Below are 18243 nucleotides of genomic sequence, written 5' to 3'. Positions count from 1 at the left end.
ACAAGAATGGCTTTTTTGTGTCAGCGTGGCCATGAACAGCTGCAGGGACAGAGGGGGGCTGTCTCAGGGTCATCGTTGGTTTCTCCTTTTCACACTCACCTTTAAAGTTGTTAGAGAATGGAAAACTCCTTTTGATGGGGGCATAGTTGAATAAGCAGGGATGAACCTCAGCTCTGCGGCTTAATCTGTCTAACACAGAGGTCAGTAAAAAACACAGGGGATATTTTCACTGCACTTTCTTTCTTATTCGCTAACATGTCATCTACCTGCTAGCCCAGTAAAATGCTAAAATTGAAGGGCTGGTAAGACATCTGCAAGTTTGGTCTGGTTAAACACACAGCATAGTAAAAAACAATGACAAGGATAAGACACAATGAGGGTACATTTATACACATAACGGATGTACACACGGATGCAATCTGGGAGAAGCACTGTGAACAATGGTCTGAAAAGTTCTATGTGTTGTCCTGATGTTCTGTTAAACATTGACATCAGAAAAAAAATGACTGCAGCGTCATACTGTCACTGCACCATTCAAGCAACTTGCTGTTTTCCATAACTTTTTATTTTGGAACAGAACTGAAAAGTGTTGGCGTTGTGCTCCAGGTCCCTAGTGCATTCTGATATTTTCTCAGAAACCTTCTGGTTTCAACTCATTTTGTCCAGCTGGATCACATCCTCGCCACAGATGGAGATCAACACTTCATTTGTCCATGATTCTATTTTTATTTATTCGTCATAGCACTGTCCTCCCAAAATGCTGAGGTCATATTAATCTTCATGTATATGTTAAAAGTTTGACTTGTGACGTATGTTCAGTGTTTTGTCACTTTTATGAAAAATATGGTATCAACAATGTCTGTGAAGATTCTCAGTCATCCAGGTGAATTTGTCTGATAGTTGAGTCATGGCAACTGGACTTTCTTTCTTTAAGGTAGATACGTTTCATTCTGCATCCACAGAACTCCCCCCACCTTTGTTCCACGTAACGAGCCTATTCAAGGTGGGATTGAGGTGCAACCAACCTGCAGGATAAATTTGTGGGCACAAGCCAACTTCCCTCAGATTGACAAAGTTCTGTGGATGCAGAAAGAAACAACTCTACCTTAAAGAAAGAAAGTCCAGTTGCCTCGACTCAACTTTCAGACATGGTATCAACAATGGGTCACGAGAGTAGGAAGTTGTAATGGCAAGTATTTGTGTGATTTCTAAGCAATCATTTTGGAACATCTGCGTGTGCAACTGTGTGCATGTTTGATGAACAGGCTGCACTGAAAACACCCGTTTGAATCCACTCTACCGTATTTCACCCGTTTTATCGATGTGACAGTCTGTGTGGTGTTTTGTCATGTTAATGTGCCTCGCCTGTCGGTCCACGTTGAAGCACTTGGCTGATCTTGTTTAAAACATATATAACCACTGCTCCCTAAAGAAGAAGAACGAGCCATAACCCATCATATTACACTTGTGTGTGTCTGAAGGTACCTTTAGATCATACCGAAAGCCAGACAACAAAGGGTCCAGGCTATCACCTCCCTGTCACAGGTTCAAACCCAAGTCGCACTGGATATTTTTCCAAATCCACATCGCTTTGTGCTGGAAAGACTAGTTAAGACTGGAGAGAAGTGAGGACCAGAGGTGGCTCTCACAGATCTTATGTGGTCTGTTTTATCTTGGGTTTGTCTGACATTAACCTCCACTCCATGAATCAAGAGATCTTTCACTGAAAATTGTGGCGGCTGCTCGTGTGTCTGCAGCCTGGGTGTCTGTGATGTGCTCTGTGCCTATATCGGTGATGGGGATGGATTATGAATGAAATGGGGTCTCCTCTGTTCTAGCCTGGTAAGGATAAGGCCAGCAGCACTTCCTCTCTCTGTCGATGACCCTCCTCCTACTCCAACCCAACCATGGCTGTCAGCACTCTCCCCCTTGTAGTCACACAGCTGTTAGTCTTCATTTTCCAGCAATATTGGCTTCACCAAGGTACTGACCATGCCAAAGCAATGCTATAATCTGCATCCTGAGGACAGAACAGTGTGGTTTCTTCATCCTCCAGTAAAGCATATAGTTCCATATCACATGACAGTCAAGTCACCAGGAGCCCAAAATCCCTCTGATCCTTTTGCAATTAAATTCCACCTTTTGCTATCCTTCTCAGCAAAATATCACTAGTGTCATGAACATAATCTTTTCGTGTTTATTATTGGTGTTGCGCCTGATCCTTCTTCACACAAGCTCTTGGAGAAATCCGATGTGGCTTTTATGGTGAATGTAAATAGTCCATTCTCCCTTCGTCGTGAATCTGAGTTGCGTCCAGGCACTGGAGCTCTGCTAGCCATGTGTGTTCCTCTCCAGAGGCCTATAATTACACTCACTGAGGAGCCATTAGTGACGGCAATGGAGACAGATGTCCACAGCCTGCTCCGCTAGCACCGTGCTCAAACACGGCAGGCATGATCATGTGACCAGGACTGTTGGTCCATCCTGTCTGCCTACCGTGTGAACTAGGCTTCAATCGTGCCATTTATTCCAATCGGGCTAAGCTGATAATGCTTCATAAACTCGGGAAAGATTTGCAGATTAAGGCACTTAGCTAAGCATGTCAAGCTACTTGAGTAGCATTATAAATATTTGCTAACATGCTACAGAGAGATTATGAATCATCTTTACACATGGGATGGGAATACATGAGCTATGGCAAGCACATTGAGAACCAGGGAAGAGCAACACCGGAGCCAAGTTATCTGATTGGCCTTGCTGCTAAAGAGATGAGCGAGACCCCTGCTACCCGAGCGTGCATGACCCTGAAATGATAATGGTCATGGTAATCAACTGTTCAAAGCTCTGTTTGAAGTATCACACAAGGCCATAGTATAATCCATTTTGTACTCATTAATAATGAATGAATTGTTTAATGAAGCAGCACTCAGAGGAACAGTTAGCCCGGGTGGCTTATGTCCATGATATACAGGCAACTGTGAGTACACACTCTAAGTCATCTTGAGCAATAATGTAGGTTTTCTTTTTGCAAACTCTGTTATGTAGACAGTCATTAATTAAATAAATGGCACCATATCCTCTAGATGACCTACAGAAGGCATGACGTGTCAAGGAATGTGTTTAATTAATTCATTCATTAATTGTAATATGCAGAACTCCAGTTGGCTTATGCCCCACACTGTGTGAGCCCAATGTTCCATGATTGGAATGGGGTTCAAGAATGAGTGACTATTATGCAGAAGATTGTTTTTTTATTTGTAAATGCCTACTAACATTTAGTTCCATGTTTTTAAGAAATTCTATTTTTTTGGAAATGGCTCTTAAAAAATTATTTGACTGAAAACATGTACTAGTGAACAATGGAGAATCTTCATAAATCAAAAAATGATACTAATTTAATTGTTGTATAGCAGCATTTTCAGTCTTCCTCCTGGAGCTCCATCTCCCAGAATGTTTAAACTCCAGCATGGCCTTAATTAGCCTCATATCTTTCATATTGACTAAAATGAAGGTGGTAGGTTGTAGACAGTGTGGGTTTGATTGAGAATTTGCAGGGAGGTGATATTTTGGGGCCAGAAGATACAATCCCTCTTCTGTCCCAGTTCAAAGCTGCATTGTGAGATATGAGGTTTCAGTTCAGTGTAAAACTATGTAAAACCATAGAAAATACTGATTAACCCATTTACTGTCTACTGTAGATCAGGAAACTATGTCTTGTTTTCAACCCCAAAATCAAAGTGGTTACAAAATATTTTCTTAATTTTCGATAATAATTCCTTCAAACATACATGGAACAACACAGCATGAGCATTTCATGAGTTCCATGCCACATTAGTGGAGAAACTCCCTTGAGCTGAACGGAATGCAGAATGAGTGGAGACTGCTGCAGACCCCGTCAGCACAGTGCTGAGACTCCATTTTGAAGGTCGCTCATGGGATGAGCGAGATCAGTGCAGCCACCGCATCTGGGACTTGGGCAAAGCCTTGGCATTCACATCTCTAGAAAGACAGTACAGATTAGGGGGAAGTAAAAAAATCCATCCCAATTCTAGGCAATTACAGCGAGTGGACAAATATGTGCTGCTGATTTTTGATGGAAAATGAAGATGAATTGTGACAGCCTATATTTATTTATGTAGCAACCAAGTCAGAGTGTAACCATCTCAGTTTTCATTTTTATGAAATTTGTTTTAATTAACATTTGTTATGCTCAAAACACTTGCAAAAAACACAATGTAACAGCTTTGAAATCAAACTGTCCACTTAGGAAGCAACACAATCAATTGACAATCAATTTCATGTGCTGTTGTGCAAATGGAATAGACAACAGGTAGAAATTATTGGCAATTAGCAAGACATCCCCAATAAAGGTGTGGCTATTCAGGTGGTGACCACAGACCAATTCTCAGTTCCTATGATTGCTAATGTTTTGGTAAATTTTGAACACTAGCAGTGCTTTCACTCTGGTGGTAGCATGAGACGTAATCTACAACCCACGCAAGTGGCCCAGGTAGTGCAGCACATCCAGGAGGGCACGTCAGTGCAAGCTGTGGCAAGAAGGTTTGCTGTGTCTGTCAGCGTAGTCACCAGAGCATGGGGATGCTACCATGAGACAGGCCAGTACATCAGGAGACATGAAGGAGGTTATAGGAGGGCAACAACCCAGCAGCAGGATAGCTACCTCCATCTTGCTACATCCATTTGCCTGTCAGTGTCCGGGATTCAGACACAGCCTCAGTGTTTAAATCCAATCTCAAAACTGTTTTCTCTGGCTTTTTGCTAAAGTCCTAGACCCTCATTTCAATTGATTTTGACGCAGTGTCAATTATAAAGTCCAGTTTATCACAGAGTCCCCCTGTTAGACACAGACAAAGTTAAATTCACCAGTTAGGCTGTCCTAGTTAGGGTACCGGGCCACTGTAGCACCAATATATCATTATAACCACATATTTCAGTATCGGTCGTACAGTGCAACCGTCTGCCGCTGTTTGTTTTTCTCCGAGACACGGAATCAAGCACCCAGACTACTGGCAGACTCCAGTGATCAGACCAGCAAATAAATCCTGGTTCCTGACAACTGCTTTACAAGGACAAAACATGAAACAAACCAGAGGGTCACCACAGCCACCACCACCATTACAACTACAGCTTCAGGGATCTTCAAATGGACCAGTAACATCATTATGGACACGTAATCTAGACCATAACACTGAATACATCCTGGACTTCTCCAACCCTACAACCGTAGGACTTATTATTATATCATCCCCAACCCTGCACTGACACCAATTGCAGGCTCACTCTACCCTGGAAGGGGGTCCCTCTCTGTATCACTCTTTCCCAAGGTTTCTTCCTCTCTTTTTTTTTTCTCTCTCTCCTAGAGTTTTTTTTGTGTGGAGTTTTTCCTTGTGTGCAGAAGGGTCAAGTGTGGGGGGTGTCACCTGTAGAGCCTGTCAAAGCCCATTGAGACATACTGTATGTGATTTTGGGCTATATAAGAAATAAATGTTGTTGTTGTTGTTGTTGATCTTTGTGCAAGGAGGAACAGGAGGAGCGGAGCACTGCCAATAATCCTTGTGTGAGTTTGTTGTCTATGTAAAGAAGAATGTGAACAATTAATCATGTGAACACGACCATTTGATGCATAGAGCACCCAGAATTGGATTCAAACCCATGTCTCCTTGTGAAAAGACAGAATGTGTGTTCCCTGCATGTACACGTTTTGTTAATTCATTTCTTGTTTTTTTTTTTTGTTTTTTTTAGTCATATAGTGAAAGTAGGAAAGAGCAGCACGCAGTGTACGTATCTCTAAGAAGTAGGCAGCATTGATGAGTCATCCTCCATTCATACAGAGCTGATTCCTTCTCCACTCTGGCTGCCAGACTCACAGATACACAAGTAGAGCATGTCAACTCGGCATCTGAATCCGGAATATGAGGCTCAGGAGCAGGCAGAACAGTAAATGTGATACATTTACACTGTTTATTCCAGGGGGAGAGGGATTCTGAAGAAGATGCGCAGAAGCTAGGAATCCCATAAGAGGAGTTACGGTAAAGCCAGTAGCTCACAGATTAGATGCAGTGGGGGCTTTTGCGTGAGACAGACCCTTCCAAGACCTTCACCATTCCCCCGAGAGAAACATAACATAAGCATAAACAGGGAGATAATGGTAGTTAGTTCTAGCAAACAGCCATTAGCAGGGTTCAATAAGGAACCTCTCACCAATCCCAGTTTATTTACAACCCCAAATGAGAAAAAGTTGGGACAGGGTGGAAAATGTGAATTAAAAAATTAAGCAGTAATTCACAAATTTCCCTTAATTTTAATTTCATTGCAGACAGTTTTTTTGATCAACATCATTTGATATGTAAATAAACATCCATTCTTGCCATTTTGGCTTGCAAGACATTTAAAAAAAAGTAGTAGGGGGTAGTAATGAGGTATAATAATTCATAATGGTTTGATTTGAAACTGGTTATATTAACAAGTGATTGCAATCATGATTCGGTACAATAGCAACATCGAGGAACGGCCTACTCCTTTAGGAGCAAAGAAAATTGCCAGTTTGCCACCAAGTGCAGGCAAAAATATTTGAAATGATGAAGAAAAATGTTTGTCAAAGAAAGATAGGAAGAGATTTGGACATTCCTCCTGCTACAGTGCATAACATAGTGAAAAGAATCAGGGAATCTGGAAAACTTACAATGCAAGCCTAAACTGAATGGCAGTGATCTCCGAGCCCTCAGATGGCACTGCTTATTTCAGCAAGACAATGCCAAACCACATACTGCATGCATAACAAAGGCATGGCTGCGTAAGAAGAGGGTGTGGATGCTTGACTGGCCTGCCTGCAACCCTGATTTGTCAGGGAGAATGTTTTGGCTGTATCCGGTGGAGGATTAGACCTGCAGGTTACTAGCTAACTCCGCCCACAGGAGGTAATGTGGCCATATGTGTTGGTGGTCTGATGTGAAACACCACAGGTATCGTCCCAGCTGGGGCATTGGTTTGTTCTCTCCGCCTGGCCATTGGTTTGTGGGTGATAGCTGGAGGAGAGACTGCAGGTAGAGCCAATGTACCGACAGAATGCCTTCCACACAGCTGAGACGAACTGGGGTCCCTGATTGGAGACGATGTCCTGGGTAACGCCTGGAGGTGAACAACGTGTTGGAGCAGGAGGTCGGCAGTTGTGTCAGAGGAAAGAAGGCTGGGCAGGGCGACCAAGTGGACCGCTTTGGAGAAGTTATGGTGGTCTTTTCATTGGCTTCTGGAAGTCTAGGGATGAAGTCCAAGGCAAGGTTGGTCCATGGACGATGAGGAATAGGCAGGGGACGAAGGGAACCGACAGCCAGAGCGTTGGAGGACTTGGCCCGGGCACAGACGTCACAGGGGTCCATGTAGGCCTGCACATCCCTTGCCAACGACAGCCACCAGAACAGCCAGTGTATGAAGGAGATGGTCCGTTGGCATCCTAGATGGCTGGAAAGGGTAGAGGAGTGGCCCCAGAAAGCGACAGGTCTCTGGGACATACAGGCAGGGCCAGGATCTGACGTCTGGGTGGCTCCAAGGACCACCAAAGAGGGCATAAGATCCAGTGAAACAGAAGAATGGGTTCAGGCTCAGAGGAGGAAGAATCTGGGTGTGCTGTCAGGATATGGCATCTGCTTTGATATTCCGGGAGCCTGGACGGTAGAACAGGTGGAAGTTCAAATTGTTTGAAGAACACCGTCCACCTTGCCTGTTGTGGATTGAGTTGTTTAGATGACTTGATTTAGATGAGATTCTGATGGTTGGTCCAGACCAGAAAAGGGGTGTCACAGCTCTGCAGCCAGTGCCACCACTTCTCAAGAGACGCCTGTATCACATCAGATGTTGACGTAAAGGAAAGGATCAGGGAAGGGACAGGACAAAAGGATGAGTTGATAGATGATGAGTCAGATAAGGACAGTCTTACTTAGTTGAGGAGAAAGCAAGAGCTGAGTCGAGTTGACAAATGTCAATCAATGACTGAGCGGCTGACAGTGGCCATCTTGTCAATTTATGGGAGTCGCTTTACCTGATTTCCACGGTGGTCCAATCTGCATTTGAGTCGTTACAGTAGAGTCACACTCAGAATATTACATTTTGCCCAATATTTTAACATAAATATGAATTCTATTGACTGTCATTCACTTTCAGTCCATTAGTGAGTTTTCAGTAATATAGATGCATACCTGATCATGTCATATGTGAATGTCTTTGCGTTCCCATCATAGTATTTTATATTGTGGCACAAAAGAGTTCAATAAGGTCAGTCTGCATGATTTTATTAACAGACCCCCTTTGCTCTTTTTATAGCTCCTCTAATGAAGAGACATCATTTCATGTTTCTGTGTAAAAGTTACTTCCTCTGAGCCCTGTCCTCCTGATTTATTTTAGATTTTTCAGAAAAAATTTTTAAGGTTTTAAGGTGAGATGTCTAATTTTGACCATTCCTTTGATATTTTAGTTTTCACTGACATTTTATTATTCTTCAGCATCATTACGAGAAGAGAGACCTCAAAAACCCATTTAGCGGATTTTCAGCTGTTGGTTTTTTTTTTTTTTTTTTCATTTTAATCTACCTGCATCATTCCATGACTCATTTTATTTTCTGATCAATCTGTGATTAATTTTCCAGATCTCTCGCAGACCAATAAATGATTAGATAAACCTTGGTAGTAACTGTGTTTGTCTGTCCATGCAAATGAGTAGGGTGCCATTTATTTCTGTATCTCTTTAGATCTGTATTCATATATTTATCTTTTCTTAGCTACAGTCCCCATACTACATTAATTAGATCTGGAAGGAGCTCTATAGGGAGTTCAAGCTAATATGCATGTCTTGGTCACTACAAAAAAACTATACACACATGATATATATATGTTTTTGTGTGTGTGTATCAAATATCTAACGATCAAATATCTAACGATAAATAATTTTTGCATTGTCTGTCCGAGTTTGCTGCCTGATTGAACCACTGCACCCAGATTTAGTATTGCCCTGTCAATGCCAAAGTGTGTGTGTGTATGTGTGTATTGTCAGTGTGTGAATGCAGGTAAAGTTTTTTTTTTATTATTGTCAATTTGAGGATGTTGATATGGTAAATGCATGCTGTAGGAGAAACTACCTGCTGGTAGTGTTCAAGTGTTCAGAGATTAGAAGTTGCACACGCATGTATGTTGATATAGGCTTGCATAAGTTTTTGTGTCTGAGAGAGTGTCTGTGTGCATACATATATGCACATTGAATCTGTGCATTCACTCGTGTACCGTGTGTCTACGCAGGTGAGTGTATGAAGAAATAAATAAAACTGAACTGAATAAATAAATAGGAATTTCCAGCTTACTATTGATTATTCCCTTTAATTATTGCAGTGTAATGATAAACATATTATAGAAGCATCCACTGCTTATAAATATTTGGCACAAATAAATGTAAGACATTTGTTCTGCGCTACACGTTCACAGCAGCTCTAAGGGAGCAGTTTGGAAAGAGCGCATCCATCAGGCTTTCACTAAGTCCAATTTTCTCTTGTAGCATCATTGTCAGCCATCGATCTTGAGAAGCAGATGAATTAGAGTTGTCCTGTGCACAGCCCGGAAGGCTTTGTCTATGATTGTTTCTCTCTTCTTCAGCCTGATAGAATTTCTGTCCTGCTAACTGTACAGGCTGTTCACTGCTTCTGTGTAATTCGTATATATGTGGTTAGTGGTGGCATAAATTGTAAGATAACAAAATCTTCCATGCAAAATGTTGTGATTAGATATTACATGGAAGATTTTTTCTGACCCCGGGTTGTGGGCAAATTAGCAATGACTGGAGCCAACAATGTCAGCAATCATTTGGTGTTTGGATATGTAAGTGTGGTATCTTAGTAATTCAATGTGAGTTATCTAATTATGGATATTTTTCTGTCACTGCATATCTAGCATCCTTAATGTTCAGCAGGCTGCAGTTGCCTGAAGTGTTGCAGCTACTGGTGAGACCTATTGTAATTGGCATAAATATGGCCTGGCGCTTGCAATAGAGGTTACCCACAATGATAATTGAAAATTAGCAGCAACATGCTGGTGTTTTTTTGTTACAGCATCCTGGCGATAATTGTGTTTACATGACGAGATGCCCCTGAGCTTTCTGCTAAAGACCGTCAACACTCATTTGAAACTGACACTGCAGGCTGGTCATGCCTTCTTGTGGAGAAACGAGGGTAAAACCCCCTGAGATTCGAAATCAGAATGGAAGGGATGATGAGGTCTACGGGAGTGCGTCACACGGATCAGCCAGTATGTGATAGATCCTTTGGGCCTTTAGCGATGGATGGGCTCAACGCTAATATGCCATCTTTTAACTCAGCAGCTCAGTTGTGGTCCTTGAGAGCCGATGGCCCTTGCAGGCCTTGTTTAGCAGCACACTCGCTCACTTACTGGGCCACTGGGCAATCATTGCAATTGTCTCGATACCCCACTTGTGTTACCATCAGTAAATCGGCCTAGCACGAGGCAATGCACGGTGAGCCGCCACTCGAAGGTATTGAGTTTATTAGATGTCTGTCAGCGCGCAACAATGGTTTAAACGTTTAAACCTTTTATCCACTTCTCTGTCCTCCGTTCTCCAGCCATGTCTCCCCGGCTCCAGTGCAGCTGCTGAGGATCTGTCTTATTACTCAGATACCGCTCAGAGATATTGCTGGGAAAGAAAGAGCTCTAATCTCTTTATAAGAGCCCAGGAGGCGGAAAAAAAAAACAAATAAATCCACGTCTTTATTTCATTTCATCCTTTCTCAAAACTGGCTAATTGTGTTGCTAGGCCAAGTGTGTGTGTGTGTGTGTGTGTCTATTTGTGTGCTGTGCCTTTTGCCTGATCTGATTTGTATTGGATTTGTCTTGCTTAGTCTCTGTGAACTGGTCCAGTGAATAGATGATCAGTCGTTGCTTTCAGCATGTGGAGGAGCAAAATGACAGACATGGGCAGTTCTCATTTTTAATCTGTAATCTGTCTTTCTCTAGAATATTGGATGTTAATAACTCTGTAGCCTAAACTTTTGGAAGGAATATAATTGTACAGGGTAACCTGGACGGTTAATGCAAACACTAATTGAACAATTGTTTGTGTGTGTGTGTGTTACCACCATGAGAAATCCATGAGCCTTACCCCAAGATTGCAGAAAATCCTAATGAATTGTGTTTCATATAGATCATTATTAACGCCTCTTCAAACATGATCAGATATAAGAGATTAATTTATGGGCAGTGCTTCCCAACTCGGGGTTTGCGACCCCCTGTGGGGTTCATTTAGAAAATCCCGGTAACATAAAACTTATCCTATAGGCTATTTAGACTAGAGCTGTAAATCTTGGCCTGAGCCAGGTCGGGTTTGTATTCAGTTTTTATCATTTTAGACGGGTCAGCTGAACCAGAGAGCTTGTGTGCCTATCTTTCCTGTATGATTCACTGCTTGTAAATTTGTTTCGGTGATTGGTTGCAAATTAGTTTTATTAAATGTTAGTTTTTTAGGGAAATTTTTAATTTGCAATTCTTGTCCATCGTCGTCAGAGATGCGAAAATGGATGCTTGACAGATGAAACAAAGGCAAGAACCTGGTGATTATGTTTTAAATGCACTTATTTCCTTTCCTTCATAGTCTAGTGCTCATACCGTACACAAAGAAAGCTGGGTTTTTAAAAAGCTGTACAGCACAAAGGCTCATGGGATCATGACTATTTGGAAATGGCGCAGTGAAAACGCTAACTGTGTGACTGTTTCATTTATTTAAATGTAATGCACAGCATAAAAGTCAGGTTGGGTCTGGCCAATTTTTTAGGGCCAATTACAGCTCTAATATAGACTATATACAGTAGATTGCAGTGTCAAACAAGGGGAATAAGACAAAAAAATCTACAACTGTTGTTTGCGAATAAAAGTTTGTAATTAATAATGTTATTCTTTTATATTCGGAAAAGAATTGGGTTGGTGGGTTCTGAAACATTTGTTTACCTTATTATGTGCTGTCCACCAAATATCTGGAAGCAGACTTCACATTTTCATGGCATACGCCTGTGTCCTCAACATAATATATGTTTTATATTCAAGCAGGTCCATTTGCCAAACAGATCTGGCTTTTCATTTAAACAGACCTTCATAAGTGAGGTGACTGTCATGACACAAAGGAAAGGGGAGGACCCAGGCACCGGCGGGATACAAAAACATCAAGAAAAAAAAAAACATCATTAGAATCAACATCAAGAAATCTGCTTTGGGAACGAGGAAGTGGAGATAGGGACAAAAAGGTTCGCACACACTAGAGACACTTATTTGTCTGTCAAAATATGTTGTCAGAAAGCATGCTTCAGATGAGTGTTTCAAACTCCAGTGAGTTCCAAGTAAGCATGTAGGTGAAGGGTTGACAGAAGCACCTGTGATGTTCTTCGGATTCTACAGAGCACGTTCCTCTATGCAGTAATCGTTCTGAGTCAACAGGTTGGTCTGCGGGTAAGAAAAGTGCAATCTGTCGCTAAGAAATCCTCACCAGATGTTCTGGTGTCTTCAATCACCCCTCACCCAGTAGGGGATAGGCTGTTTTACCGAAAACTGCATCATACCTAATGATGACGAGGAAGTAAGCCAAGAAGCCATCCGTGGGGATGTAGCTGTTGATATTTTGCATTTTTTTGTAAGCCACATGGTAAAGTTAGTCAGTGTGGAATTGTACATTGCATAATTACATTTGGTTGGTTGGGAGCAATCACATTAGTTAAGTGTCATGCTTTCAGCCCCAGCTGCCCCTGTAGTCTCAATAGTGGAAAACTGTATATAGGCCAGCACTGACAAGCATGACTAGCATCTGGCAACTGGGAATCTTAATGGGGATTCAGGTTGTGGTGATGCATAATTGGTTTTGACCAATATTTTGCTATGAATTGAGAATTGAATTGTCTTGATGATATGCAAGAAACAGTCAGTTTGGTATACATCACAAACTTTTTTATGCTGTATTTGCATTGTGCTGTAACAGATTTAGTGTGTAATTATAACTTAAATTACATTAACACAAAACTAATACATATATTAATAATACCAAATTTGATTTAATTAGGACGATTGCTGGGAAGGTTCAATGTGGTACATTTGTGGGGGATCTCCTCCAAGCAATATGAAGCATGCTTTAATCCAAATTTGTTCTTCTGCTCCTGTTCACACGGTGTCTACAGAAATTACAGTGCATTTACATTGATGCACACACTTCATTTATAGACCGGACCTCAGCACTGTTTTGAACAAGGTGCTTGTCTTTTCTTAATACCTATGACCTATTCACATTTATTCTGAAACATTTTTGATTACCCTTTAAATGTCATGAAAGGTCATGTAGTGTGACTTGCCTTGTTTTGGAGACTGTATGCCAGAGCAAATGGAATTAGCAGAATATGAACAAATCATCAGCTATGTACTTTTACATGAGACACAAAGTAAAAAGCATTCATACAGCCCATGGAGAGGCTCTCCCTAGGGAACTTATGACACACTTATTTAAAAATTCAGTATTTGGTTTTTTAAACATTCTTTGAGGCATATTTGGGTGCCACCTTTGTGAAGTCAAAATGAAGGATTACAGTCTGTATCAACACAGAAACTCATTAAAATCAAAACCATGCTCTCTGGGGTGAAAGCTGAAATGTGCAAACAGTTCTATCAATCCAGAATTTTCAGCTTTAGGGACTTCTAGCCATTACAAGTACAGTATGGTTCCTCACTGGCAGGTTTTATCAATCTAATTGACCATAATTCCACATAAACAACATTTTCTTTGACATCTTGACCTTTCTGAATGTAGTCTGAAAACCTGAAATCAATTTATTTAATTGGACAAAATGGACAGTTTCCCTTCAATGTCTGAAACATCCAAACACCCCAATTCACGGAACACAAAGTATTGTACTTTGTACTATGGAGCATGTATTTTACAAGAAAGATTTGAAAACTGTGCACCTCAGTGGCACCTTGGCGGATCGGGATCTATTTCTTGGGGCTACAGGTGGAGACAGAACTTGCTGAGTATTTTGACTAGAACAAAAGGCCTCTATTATATCTGGTAATACATCCCACTCCACATGCACAGTGGCAGCTTCACTCCTTTTATCTGACTTTCCTTAAAACATTGTACTTCATAGTGTCTTCACCGATCAACATTAAAATACAAGGGCTTTGTGGGTCCAAACATGGGTACTGTGTTTACAGTTATTTGTGAACACTATCTAATAGACATTTTGAGAGATTGTCAGTCAGGGATTAAAGAGAAATATGGCATGCGGGAATACGGCATACGTGACCACAGTAATTTGCAGTACATGGATTCTTCTCTTTCCTTTGGCTGCACCCATTAGGGGGTCCACACAAGGGACCCGGCTAAGTTTTTACACCTGATGCATTTCCTGATGCAACCCTCTACATTAACCTGGTTTTGGAGCCGGCACCAATAACTCCACTATCACCTGCATCCCTAGTAATCAATAAGCCTTAGTAACAGAATTCCACTGGAACTCAAGCTTAAGTGTTACTAATATTGGGTCTCTTCCAGCTATCGTAGTCATTTACAATATTAACGACATCTGGACTGGATTTTTGAAGTATTTTACTGGACAAAACAATCAGGAAAAACAAACATGTTTCTAAATGACAATTGCTAAATTTAGTCCATGTGCTATTCCTGACTGGCCTGCAGGGTGCTGTTCTGACAGAATGAGAGAACCATGAGCGACAAATCGTTTTGAGGTGTAATTTTCTCCAAGCAGCAGCTGTCCTCCAATTGCAAATGTGTTTCCAATGCACATTAAATAACAGTATATAATAGAGCAAGAGAGAGCAAGAGATGGAGACAGTGAAAATTATTAACCATCTCTGTCTCTCATCGCTTTGCTCACTCACGCTCAGGCAAAATAACTGAATTAAGGCTAAAGGTGGCCGTTAAAAAAGCCTCTGCCACAATCAGCGATGGTTTAGAAAGCGCCATGCGTCACTGGTGCTTGTGTGGCCGCACCACTGAATGAGAGCCCTCTCGCCCTCCTCCATCCTTTCATTGCTCTAAACAAGTGCCCCCCAGGGGTCTTGCTCTGTGGCCTTTTTCTGCCTTGCTCTTCTGTAAACGTGAACCAGCACTGATGGGCTTCTGCATGAACACCAGGGGAACTGTGAAGCACGGCTCAGTTTAATAGGCCAATGTACCGCTGGTGTAGCTCATACATCAGCAGGAATTTCGGTGGAGACATGGCCAAAGTGAAAAAAAAAAAAAACATGCACGCACAGACACACTGAGCAGTCAATGGTTCTGTAATATAACAGCATTCAGGAAAAAAAGCAATCTGGCAGAGACCCAACAAGAAAAGCCACCCTGCAGCTTTCAACAAGACAGCTGTGCCAGTGCCAGCATGTTTACAGCAAGCGTGTCACATGTGCTCAAACACACACACACACACACACACACTTCCTGTTACCTAATAGAGGCTGTATGTGTCGAGATGAACTGGAGGAAGACTGTCTAATTTTACATAACAAAGCAGCAACCAGACTCGATGATGTCACTGTCATCACAGAGCCATGGTGTCTTGTTTCCTCTTCCTCTCCATCCCTGCTGGAAAGAGAAGAATCTGTTGTTGTTTCCTTCAGGCTTAAGTTCTTTATCACCTCCCCATCCATCAGTTCCTAGATAATTGGTAGCTTATTTAGCAAACACACCAGCGTTTCTAATCATATAAAAAGAAGGCATAGAGGGAAAGAGGAAATGGGCAAATGAGTCGAACCCGGTTGTGTTTCGCTGACATTGCCTAGCTGATTTGGCATCGATGTGTGTGGGGTAGAGATGTCTCCGGTTTAAAGCAAACAGAGAAACAGATTAAAAGCATTACATTTTATTACACCATCCTAACAAAGGCCAGGATTTGTATAAGAGGTCGGCGAGTGAGAGAGTGACCTTTTGAAGACATGTCTGATAGAAGAGGCCATTTTCTATTATTATATTGAGTGTCATATTATAGCACTCCATAAGATGGTGGTTGCTACACATTAAATATGTACTGTATGCATTTTACTTTTAATAAGTCAATTTTTATTTCTGAATAAGAAGTGGCAGTTTTGTTACAAATGTTGAACATAAATTAAATTAGAGTTTGGAACCAAGTGATTGGGTGAAGTGAGTGCAGGTGACCACTGACATGACATTAGGCTTTATTTATTTTAAAGCTGTAAGTCAAAAGATTAAGTTTTCTTTTTCTACCACAAGACAGAACACTGGTCCTGTAATTACAGAATGTACATTGTTCTGGATAAGAGCAGCTGCTAAATGTAGAATGTAATGTTGTGTAATGAGCTACCCTGTGCTGATTTGTGAGGATTGGATGAAAACTCTTTACTTGAGGTTGTGGACAATTTCTTAAAAATAAAAAAACTGACAATGCACATGTACATAAGTATCCACAGCCTTTGCCTTGATGCCGAAAAATGAGCTCAGATACCTCCTGTTTCCCCTGATCTTCCTTGAAATGTGTCTGCAACTTAATTGGAGACCACCAATTAAGGCACAAATCTGGGGAAGGTTACAGAAAAAAAAAATCTGCTTTGAAGGTCCCAATGAGCTCAGTGGCCACCATCATCCATAAGTGAATGAAGTTCAAATCCAAGACTCTTCCTAGAGCTGGCCAGTCACCTAAACTGAGTGATCAGAAGGGAAGGGCATTAGTCACGGAGGTGACCAAGAACCCCGATTTTCACTCTGTCAAAGCTCCAGAGGTCCTCTGTTGACAGAGCAGAACCTTCTAGAAGGACAACATCTCTGCAGCAACCCAACAATCAGACCTGTATGGGAATGGCCAGATGGAACCCACTCCTCAGTAAAAGGCACATAACAGCGCACCCGGAGTTTGCCAAAAGGCACCCGAAGCACTCTCAGTCCATGAGAAAGGCAGGCAGGCTCATTGTCTCAAGTCCAAATGGGTGTTCCAAAGAGTAATTTGTGTCCATGCAAAAAGATTGGGAATGTTTGAGTCAAAAGAAGTACATGCAATCTAAAATGGGGTAGTCGAGGGCAAAAAACGGTTGTCTTGGATCTTGGATTGGGAGAGAAAAGGCCAGCATTAACAGATAGAACGAACCACGAATAAGCAGGTGGCGATCCAAGATGGCGCTTAGAATTTACGGAGGGAGCCTACTGCTTCCTTGTCCACATCCTGATCAACATCCGTGTGGTCGCCCACTTGCCCCCTGTTGGCTGTGAATAATTACATGCATGTGCTTTGTTAGATTTACTTTTTTATCATTTGCCAAAACCTCAAATAAGATTTTTCCCATTGTCATTATGGGGTGTTGTCAGCAGAATTCTGAGAAAATCATTTAAAATTATTTAATCCATTTTGGAATAAGGCTGTAACATAACAAAATGTGGACACTGTGAATACAGATGCACTGTATGTACGTTTTTATAGAGTTCACCCACTACAAAAATTAACACAATTCTCAGCCTACCTCTGGCTAAAAATATATTAAAAATATATAAAGCAAAGAAAGCACAATTCAAATAAGCTGTATTTGTATTGAGATGGACATAATATTTGATACTTGATACACAAATAGTAATTACAATCAAATGGCCTTGTTCACTTTTCCTGATCGCTAATCACTCTCTGTTTCCTGTTTCCAGGCCAGGCAGGATACGAATGGAAAAGATTCTGACAGAACAGTTATTCAATTCTGTTCTCCTTAAACCACCATTCATTAATCTTTCCTTGCACATAAGTGTGTGTATGTGTGTTCCTTTTCCTTTTGTTCTCAGTTATTTTCATTAAGCATGTTACTGTATATGCTATGTGTGAGTGTGTGCTATTTTTATTTAAAACTCAATTATAGACATTTTCTTTTGAAATTCAATCCTCCTGCAGTAGCTAGCTAAATTGAAAAAAAACTTCTGGCTTGTCATTAATTTTCTGATTAATTTATTTTGGTCACTGTGGCCTCCATATAATTTTTGTACCAATGTTTTAATTAAGCTTATTTATGATGTGGGATGATGAAATGTGACACTGGAACACCAGCATTTTTCTCCTCATGCAAGATTAGAAGCGTTTATCTATCTAATCGCTGATCTGCTGCATTCGGTTCTTAATTACCTCTGTTCCCTTCATCTAATAAACTCGTAGCTGCCATGGATACATTGGGAGCTGTTTGTAGTAATGCTTAC

The 18243-nt window shown here is 41.3% G+C and overlaps 1 protein-coding gene across 3 annotated transcripts in view; it reads left to right on the top strand.

Annotated features, from left to right (window-relative positions):
• The window catches only part of dlgap4b (discs, large (Drosophila) homolog-associated protein 4b), a 112271-nt gene that overhangs the window by 52717 nt on the left and 41311 nt on the right, over positions 1-18243 (top strand). The window lies entirely within an intron of this gene.

The sequence above is a fragment of the Denticeps clupeoides genome, chromosome 12 (genome assembly GCF_900700375.1).
Source record: "Denticeps clupeoides chromosome 12, fDenClu1.1, whole genome shotgun sequence".
Taxonomy (NCBI): Eukaryota; Metazoa; Chordata; class Actinopteri; order Clupeiformes; family Denticipitidae; genus Denticeps; species Denticeps clupeoides.
The sequence above is the reverse complement of the archived record's forward strand: the minus strand, read 5'-3'. Positions and strand labels throughout refer to the sequence as shown.